General features: G+C 51.9%; 1 long non-coding RNA gene across 1 annotated transcript; it reads left to right on the top strand.

Annotated features, from left to right (window-relative positions):
- Positions 1-2,819: 2,819 nt before the first annotated feature.
- LOC132001727 (uncharacterized) lies at positions 2,820-5,313 on the top strand. Its single transcript, XR_009399659.1, has 3 exons — positions 2,820-2,881; positions 3,146-3,477; positions 4,081-5,313. It is a non-coding gene; the product is annotated as an uncharacterized LOC132001727 (long non-coding RNA).
- The last annotated feature ends 1,543 nt before the right edge of the window (positions 5,314-6,856 follow it).

The raw sequence follows: 6,856 nt of genomic DNA, 5'->3' as shown, positions 1-6,856 counted from the left end.
CTCTGCTCCTCCCACACCATTCTTTGGTGTCAGAGCAGAACTTTGGGGCTGGGGCTGGGGCTGGAGATGGGTGGGGAAGCACTGGCAGGATTTGGTGAGGTCAAGGGCAAAGGTGGAGAGCGATGTGGATGGGATGAGCCAGAGAGAGAGAGAGGCAGAGTCTGAGGGCAGGGATAGGGGTAGCCCTGCCAAAAGTAGTTAACCTGATTCAAATCATGAGGAAACAGACAAATCCAAAGCAGGAGACATATCACTAAATAATTGATCTAGACTCCAAAAAATTGTCAATGTCATGAAATATGACAAAAACGGAAGGCTGGGAAATATTCTAGACTAAAGGAGGTTGAAGAGACATGACAGCTACAATAAAATGTTCTAGAGGACATCATTTAGCAAATTGGGAAAATGCAAATGTGGGCTAAGTATTAGATAATAGTATAGTATCAAGGTTAAAATTCCAGGGCAACAATTATATTGCGGTCACGTAAGAGAATGTCTTTTTTTTTTACATACTGAAGTCGGAGGGAAGAGGGCTGGTATTTACTCACAGATGGTAGGGGGAGAAGGGAGGAGGATAGCGGAAGGAGAGAGGGGAGGAGAGAAAATACCTTGATGACGGTGGGTGAATCCACAGGAAGGGTAGAGGAGGCTGGTTGATAATTGTTAAAATTTCTCTGTTCTCTAAAATTTTTCAAAATAAAATGGAGTAGGAGGTGGGCTAGAGTGAGAAAATAGGAGAGGGTATCCCCAAAGCAGAGGTGGGTTCCACGAGGATTCGCAGGGGAAATCAGGGGGGCCGGCCTTCTTGGAGGGGGGAAGCAAGTGAGTGGTGGTGGATTTCCTGAGTCAGACACACAAGGCCAGGAAGGAGGTTAGCCATGATCCGGGAGCTCTGAGCAAAGGAGAGGAGGGAGATGAGGTCTAAGAGCAACTCCCAGGGCAGCAGGATAGGTAGCAGTGCTTCTGGAAGAGACAGTGAGACAGAGACACAGACAGAGAAAGACATAGAAACAGAGACCGAGAGACAGAGAGATTGGGGCTGGAAGCAGGGAGGAGCTGAAGAGGAAAAGAGGCCTGGCCAAATGCCACAGGATGAGAGCGGGGTCCGCTAGTCTGTGCACAGGTGAGTCCTGGTGACAGGTGGCCAGACCAGGTGGGGAGGGGGTGGTGAGGGCTCATGGGCTTGGACATCAGGTCCCCCTCCGTCCTCGACCTTGCTGTGGTCCACCATCCCACTCTGGTTGGACGCCGTGTGGCAAGGCTGGGAGACGGACTTCGGGCCTCAATGCACCCAGGACTGACCCTACACCACTTGGTGCCTCAGTTGCTTCATCTGTGAAAGAGGGGCAAGAGTTGGGCCTGGATGGTTGCTGCAACGATTAGCCAGTGAGTGGACGCAGAGTGCTCAGAGAGCGCAGAGTCAACATTAGCTCTCACCCTAACAACCCCACCAACACGTGCCTGCAAAGCGGGGTTGCACGGGGTCCCTCAGGCCCCTTGCTGTGCCCCAGTGCTGTTCTTGGTCCCAGTGATGCCGCTGCAGGTAAAACAGACAGAAGGCCCTGCCCTTGGGCCAGACGGACAGCACACCAAGTAGGCGGTGAAAATAGACCGACGATGCACTAGATGGGCTAGATGGCAGAGGGGGGGGGGGGGGTGCTATGGAGGTAGGAAAGTAGAAGCAGGGAAATGGAGGACCTGGGGCCATGCAGGAAAGGGCTCACTGAAAAGGTAACCTTTGGGCAGAAACAACAAAGAGGTGTGGGAGAAGGTCTGCCAGACCCTGCGGACACTGTTCTAGGCAGAAGGAAGAGCAAGTGCTAGGTTTCTTGAGCTGAGACCCAACCAGAAAGCCAGAGCATCTGTAAGAATCTTACTTTGACGGGCGCCTGGGTGGCTCAGTGGGTTGAGCCGCTGCCTTCGGCTCGGGTCATGATCTCAGGGTCCTGGGATCGAGTCCCGCGTCGGGCTCTCTGCTCAGCGGGGAGCCTGCTTTCTCCTCTCTCTCTCTCTCTGCCTCTCTGCCTACTTGTGATCTCTCTGTCAAATAAATAAATAAAATCTTTAAAAAAAAAAAAAAAAAAGAATCTTACTTTGAGTGGCTGGGAGGCTGCTGGAGGGCTGGGGGCCCAGGAAGGGCATGATCCCACAGCCGTTTTAACAGATCATTCTGGCTTCAGGGTTGAGGCCAGAGCGAGGGAACAGGAGCAGGAGCAGAGAGACCCGTTAGGAGGGTCATTAAAGAATCAGGAGAGAGATGACGGTGTGTTAGACCCTGATGCGAGCAGGACCACATTTCTAAAGGCAAAGTCTAGAGGGTTCCTGACAGAGGATCACACAGCCCTCCCTCCTGGTTGTGGTGAAGTCTAGAGAAATGTGAAGGCAGGGGGTCCCTGTTTCTGCCACGTCACCCCAGGCCAGCCCTGTTGTAGCAGATGTAGTTAGTAGGTGTTGGATAACTGGGACTTGTTAGGACGGATGGAAGGCACCTAACAGGTGCCAGCTCTTCATTAAAAGCCCCTCTCTGTGGCCAAGCAAGAAAGAAGTGTCCCTGGGGCCAGTGAGCCCCTCCCTACCACTCCCTGCCCGGATAGGACCTCAGAGGCCACAGGTTACGGAGAGGGAGCTCACACCCTGGCAAAGATTGATGCCTTTTAAACAGACCCAGAGTGAGAAGGACAGAGAAAGTCAATATTTGTCCGAGCAAGCCAAACAGGCATGCTCGCCCAGGAATGTGAGGGAGGGAGGCCCCGCACCCGGAGAACATTATTTCAACAGACAGATATTTGGAAACCGTCGTTGTCCTAGATATGGGGGGAGGGGCAGTTCATCCAGCCCTCGATCCTGCGAGGGGACGGATGGGACCAGACTGAGCTGAGCGGTGAGGGGGCAGGGGGCCCGGGGGCGAGGGGAGGGTGGGGAGGGCGAAGGTGGACTCACAGTCACCGCAGGAGAGCTGGCCCACTGCTTCTCCTGCCTGGAAATCCAGGTTCAGGGAGGGGAGGGGATTTGAGCCCAGACATCCAGGTAACCCCCACCCGGGCAGTTCATCCTGTCTTTCAGACCGAATTGCAGACGTCTTAGGCTGGGCATTCCATGCTCTAGACCCTGCTGACCTGTCCCCTCTCGCCCCTTCTCACTCCAGCCAATCAGAGCAGCGTACAGCCCCCAACGCCAATGCCTCGTTTATTTTCCCGATGCTCCTGTCCACACCATTCCTCTACCTGCTGCAGCTTTTAACCAAGACGTGCTCTTCAAAACCTGGTTCAAGTTTCACCACCACTGGGCAACTTCTTGTTTTGGAATTAAGAGCTTGAAGCCTGACACCAGGGTGCTCCGGCTTTACAGGCAAATCCCTTAACCTTCGTAAACCCAAGTTTTCTCATCTGTGACACCAGCTCAGTGGGCTGAAGAACGCCCCCCACGAAGACATCAGAGTCCACCTCCTGGACATCTATGAAACCGTCACCTTACGTGGTAAAAGGGACTTTGCGGGTGTGATTAACTGAATGATTTTGGGGAGGGGAGACAATCCTGGATCACCTGGGTGGGCCCAACATGGTTCCAAGGATCCCTAGGAGAGAGAGGTCTGAGTCTCTAAGGGGTAGATGTGGTGGCAGAAGCAGAGATGGGAGTGGGGCGGATGCCAGGAGCAGCAAAATGCAGGCAGCCTCTCTCCAACCTCAGAAGGCAGGGTGATGGACTCTGCCCTCATGGCTGCTAGCAAGCCCTGGCCATGCCAAAGCCTTGACCTCAGTCCCGCAAAACTGGTTTTGGACTTCTGACTCCAGAACTCTAAGATAATAATTAGGTCTTGTTTTAAGCCACTAAGTTTATGGATTACCAAAGGAACCCATTTGTTGTTACAGCAGCAACAGGAAATGAATTCAAATAGGTCTAACACTCAGGCCTCCTCACAGGGCTATTGTAAGAAGGGAACAGCATTCCACACACAGACCCCTTAGCCTGGCTTCTGACACTGAGAAAGGGCTCCGGGGGATTCAGGTGTCTGACCCCTCCACGATCCCTGTCACCTCCCTCTTCTTTACTTTCCCGCTGACATCTCTGTCTGTCCTGCAGAGTGTGAGCCGTTCGAGCAGCTCTCAGGCTTGGGATCCCCAGCTCTGGCACAGAGCAGGTGCTCTACACACAGCGAGCAAATGAATGAATGAATGAGTGAAGTGCCACTTGTCTGTACGCAAGGTGGCTTTAATCACACAGCAGAATCCTAGACAGAGGAAGACAAAATTCTTGAAGCCATGGGACCAAGCCTCAGAATCCAAACGCCAGAAGAGATCTCTGGAAATGGTTGGATCATTCCTGCAGGGCGGACAGCAAGATGTCCAATCATCCAACGGGTCTAGTCTCCACTCTGAATTTCCAGGAGGTTTATCCTGGAGAACAGTATGAGAAGCGGTGCCCAGCGATCATTTTCTATCTGCAGAAGCAGTCTACACAGCTGGCCGCTGCCTCCAGGCTAGGGGTGGGGGAGCGGGGGTGTCCTGGCAACACTTGCGATGGGCAGCTGCTGGCGACGGTGAAGCAGACGGTCACCATGCAGTGGCCTCCACTATGCGCCAGACGTGGTATAAAGCACCTACATCAGTATTTCGTTTCATGCTCAAATGTCTATTATTATTCCTATTTACCAAGGAAGAAGTTGAAGTTTTGGCAGGCTTCACACAATTGCCCTTGGTCACACAGAGCGCAAGCAGTTGGGCCAAGATTCTAACCCCCATCTGTTGGCCTTGAGAGCCCATTCTTACAACCACCAGCCGTTACTGCCGGTCCAACCCCCGTGTGCTCAGACTGCATGTCTTCTGTAGAAGTGCATAGGACCTTGGGACGGACAGCCTGGCATGCTTGTCCGTGTCCCCATCCAGAGCCACTTGACAATATTACGTGTCAGATCTGCTCTAGGTCAGGATTTGCTCCGTTCTCCATACACCGGGTACGGAGACGTGAGCCAGCCCAGTGGGGACCACAGATCCTGAACAATCACCACAGGGTAGTAAGGGCAGGGACAGTGGGGCACAGGAGGCCATGAGGACCCAGTTGTGGGCATCTAAAACTGAGGAGCATCAGACATAAAGTTTTCTTGGTGACAGCCAAACACATGGTGGGTTTGACCCATTTTGGAAGGGGCCACGCCAAGTCAAGGAAACCAAATATACAAAGACCCGGAGGTAAGAGTACAGTACATTCAGGAAAACACAGGTCATCTGAGTGACCAAAGGGGAGTCGTGGAGGGAGTGACAAAGCTCAAGCAGGGACCAGAGATAGAGTTCAGCATGAAGGATGCTCTGGGCCCTAAGGGCAATGGGACCTTATGGAAGGAGCTGTAAGCAAGGTAAGGACTTGGTGAAATTGTGTTACCTTTAAGAAATAAAAATAATATAATAAATATACAACAACATGTCTCACTTATCCAGTACTTTGTTACATCTCAGCCACTCTTCAAAGCACCCAGACATGAATTAATTTACTTACTCCCTATGGCAACATCATTACTAACGTATAATGTCCCCAGTTTACAGAGGAGGAAATTGTAGCACAGAGAGATTGAGTCCCTTGCCCAAGATCACACAGCAATTAAGTGGCAGAAATTGGATTTGAACCCAGGCAATCTGGCTCTAGAGCCCTGGGGATCCTATACTGAGCTCTTGTCCTAGAACAAGGCAGCTCCAGGACCCCATCAGGACAAAGCAAAGAGGAGGTGTTCAGGAATTCTGTGCTAGCTGCCTAGCCAGCAGGCCTGTTCCCCCAAATGGCTCCAAGTCCAAAGCAGCCAGTCAGCTCCATGCATCTCCCTTGGACTCCCTCTGCCCCGAGCTCCCACACCCAGTGCTGCAAGTTCTCAGGGCAGCGCCTTATCATCTCCCTGGATTTTTCTAGGGCTTCTCCCAGCTCCGCTTTTCAGGAAGCCCCTTCTGCTCTGCTGCAGATCCTATCTTCCTGCGTGTTTCCTATTAGCAAAGCGATTAGCACTCATCTATTTGCATAAGCACAGAGGCCCCCCAGAGCGATGAGAGCCGAGCCTCTGCTGGTGGGAGAGGGTCTCCCTTTGCAGAACCTGCCTTGTGCCTTATCTCCAGGGGGTTCGGCTTCCTCCCCCTTAAAGTAAGGGTACTGGGGCACCTGGGGGGTTCAGTCACTGAGGATCTGCCTTGGGCTCAGGTCATGATCCCAGAATCCTGGGATCGAGCCCCACTTCGGGCTCCCTGCTCAAGGGGAAGCCTGCTTCTCCCTCTCTCGTAAGTGTTCCCTCTCTTGCCATGTCTCTCTCTGTCAAATAAATAAATAAAATCTTTTAAAATAAATAAATGAAATAATAAAGTGAGGGAACCGAGATCCCACACTTGTCGACCTGCCCTCATACGTGATGACAGACTGGTGGCGGCATGTATGAACCATGTGCCATCAATACACTGCCAGACATGGGACTGGGACTACTATCGCTGGGATTATCACTTCCATCCAAAGTCAGGGAATTCGAAGAAAAATAGGTTGAGTGAAAATTCTATTTTGTCGTAGCCATTCTGAGCAGCAAAAAGGAACAAAACCACATTAACCACCAGGAGGCTAAGGCTTGGCAGCTGCTAAGCCAAGAGCTCCCACATGTTCTCTCATTTAATTCCCACAATTTCTCCATGAGATAAGATTTGTCCCCATTTTTACAGATGGGAAAATTGAGGTACAGAAATGTGAGGTCATTCAACCAATGGTCTTGTAAGTGACTTTGAACCCACATCTGCCCGGCTGCATAGGCCTGGTCTTGCTCTGCTGAACACACTGCCCCCAGAGCCAAGTGCACGGAAAGCGGTGAACTTAAGTGCACAGAAAGCGGTGAACTTCC

Source organism: Mustela nigripes, chromosome 14 (genome assembly GCF_022355385.1).
Source record: "Mustela nigripes isolate SB6536 chromosome 14, MUSNIG.SB6536, whole genome shotgun sequence".
Lineage (NCBI taxonomy): Eukaryota > Metazoa > Chordata > Mammalia > Carnivora > Mustelidae > Mustela > Mustela nigripes.
This window is presented reverse-complemented; position numbering and strand designations above follow the sequence as displayed.